A 2797-nucleotide genomic window follows, 5' to 3' on the forward strand; every position below is an offset into this window, starting at 1 on the left:
CTAGCTAAAAGCCTGTTTGATTTTTAGGCCCAACCACTGGCCATGACAAAGGCATGCCCTGGCAGTCCTCCCAGGAAGCTGCCCTCCACGTCCCAGCCTGGGTGTCCGGCCACTGCCTGGCAGTCTCTGGAGGGGGGGGGCAGCCAAGGACTCAGCCACCAACGCCCCCTCGGGTGCCTCTGCCCAGACCTCCCTGGCAGGGGGAGGGGGACCCTGAAGACACTTGTCTCCCAACTACCTCAGGACCCAGCACTTTCCTTCTCCGAGCACTGCCCGTTCTCCCTTCCCCACCCCAACCCCCCTGGGGGGGGCCCTAGATTCACGAAACTGAGCCTTTTGTTCAAGCCTCCCTCAGCAGTGAGACCACCCCAGGGGCTCATCCTCCTGACCTTGGGTGCCATTCCTTAGGGAAAATGGAACGAATGTCTCACTTCGGTGTAGCCTCTTCCTTGCACTGGGGAAGCCATGAAAGGCTGGACTGTCACTTAGTTTTGACTTGTCTTAACTGGCTGCTCTCACACCTGGCAGCTCAGCTCTCCAGCTCAGCTGAGCTCTGACACTTCAGTAAGAGTGAACTACCTCGGGGCTCCTGAGAGGCTTAGTTGGTGACACGTCTGCCTTCAGCTCAGGTCATGATCTCAGGGCCCTGGGATCGAGCCCCACCTCAGGCTCCCCACTCCCTCTGCCCCTCCCCCACTCGTTCTCTCTCTCTCTCTCTCTCAAATAAATAAAATCTTTAAAAAAAAAAAAAAGAGTGAGCTACCTTATGCCTGGTGACTTTGGAAAAATCATTTTACCTCCTCATGTACTGGGTTCTTCACCTGTAAGATGGAAATGGTAACAATACCCACCTCATAACGTGGACCTTCTGAGGACTTACTGACGGGGTATACGAAAAGCATACAGTAAGTGCTAAGTGTTTGCTCTTATTTTATGTTCAACATTGGCCATTTCTGGGGTGCCGGCTGGCTCCATCCGTGGAGCATGCGACTCCTGATGTCAGGGTTATAAATTCCAGCCCCATATTGGGTGTGAAAATTACTTAAAAATAAAATCTTTAGGGGTGCCTGGTTGGCTCAGTTAAGCATCCGACTCTTGACTTTGGCTCAGGTCATAATCTCAGGACCGTGAGATTGAGCCCCGCCCAGCTCTCTCCCTCTCCTTCTGCCTCGCTCCTCCTCCCTCGCTAAAATATAATAATAATACTAATTTTAAAAAATAATTTTAAAATAATAAAATCTTTTTTTAAAAAATTGTCCATCTCTGTTTTGCAATCCCTACGGCTCTGAAGGTGCATCCTGGCTTAACCCAGGTCACGGGCTCCACCCCAAGCACCCTCCCCTACTCCAAGGGCAGTGCACGTAACCCAGACGAAACCAGTAGGTGCTCTCCGGGTCCGAGACTAGTTCAAGGTAGGCACACGGTATGAGCCAGGCCAGGCACAGTGAATATGAAGACTTCAGCTGAAAATTCTGGGACGAAGACACTCTGTCCCAGCAGGACGTGAACAAGGAATCGCAACCCCCCAGGAGACGCTGGGAGCCGTAGTGCCAGCCTCAGGAGGAAAACACCTTGCAGAACGAAGTAGAGAAACACAAACTGGGTCCTCGGTGCCGTCACCTGATTTCTGGATGAAGTCTCGCCTCGCCCAGAACACGTACTTCCCTGAGCCCTTTACCGTTTAGGACAGTCTGGTCCGCTGTTCTGTGACCTGTAAGTCTGTCCGCACACAGGAGGATCGGTGGGCAGCCAGAGGGTCTGAGGAGCCGCAGCGGCCTGGGGCCGGGGAAGCCGCTCTGAGGCCAACCGCAGCAGGGTGTGGATGACGCGGCACCGGGGGACCAACTGAGAAAGGGAGAAGCAGGCAGGACCGGGCAGAGGGAGAAGTCGGCCGTCATGCAGGCCCAGGGACAGCTTCGGCTGACCCTACAGGGAGTGCGGGGCCCAAACAGGCCTTCGGAGTCGTCCCGAGGGAGGCCAACGTGGCTGGGCCTCTGGTATTTGCCCACGGAGCAGTCATCGGATGCGGGGAGGGGGCTGACCTTGGATGAGGCGGCTCTCTGCAGCCAAGGCAAACCCTGAAGGGTCTGACGGCCGAAGGGTACGTGCCCACGCACCCCCAGTAACTGGAGCAACAGTCCTTGCTTGAAGGGGGGGGGGGTTCCAGGCGGCAGCACATCTCCAAGTCCAGCGCAGAGGAACACATGGTGGGGGCCGTGCCCAACTCTGCACCTGAGTACGAGTGTGTGTTCACACCCACGCCCAGCTGGGGGAAAGGCACTGGACAGACAGACAGCCGGACCAGAAGACAGATGGCCATCAGCGAGGAAATCCCGGCAAGTTCCCAGGGCATCAACTCGGGGAGTCTGCCCTCTGCCCTGGCACTGGCCTCAACAGCACCAAGCACCCTCAGGAGGGAAGCTGGGCTCCCACGGCGCCGGGGACACGCAGCCCAGAGCCCGTTCAGAGAGGGGCTCTCTCAGCACTTCTTGAGAAGTTCTGTGCCCCAGATACAGTCAGCGCAGTTACCCACCCTTATCTTTGGTTTTTTTTAAGATTTTATTTATTCATGAGAGACTGGGGGGGGGAGGCACAAGCAGAGGAAGAAGCAGGCTCCCGATGGAGCAGGGAGCGCAATGCAGGACTCCATCCCAGGACTCTGGGATCATAACCTGAGACGAAGGCAGAAGTTTAACGGACTGAGCCACCCAGGCGCCCTATCCGCCCCTTATCTTAAGACAAAGTCCATTCCTACCACATCTTCTCAAGGCCTAACTAGAAATCTCCAAGCAAAAGA

Source organism: Ursus arctos, unplaced genomic scaffold (genome assembly GCF_023065955.2).
Source record: "Ursus arctos isolate Adak ecotype North America unplaced genomic scaffold, UrsArc2.0 scaffold_16, whole genome shotgun sequence".
In the NCBI taxonomy this organism is placed as follows: domain Eukaryota; kingdom Metazoa; phylum Chordata; class Mammalia; order Carnivora; family Ursidae; genus Ursus; species Ursus arctos.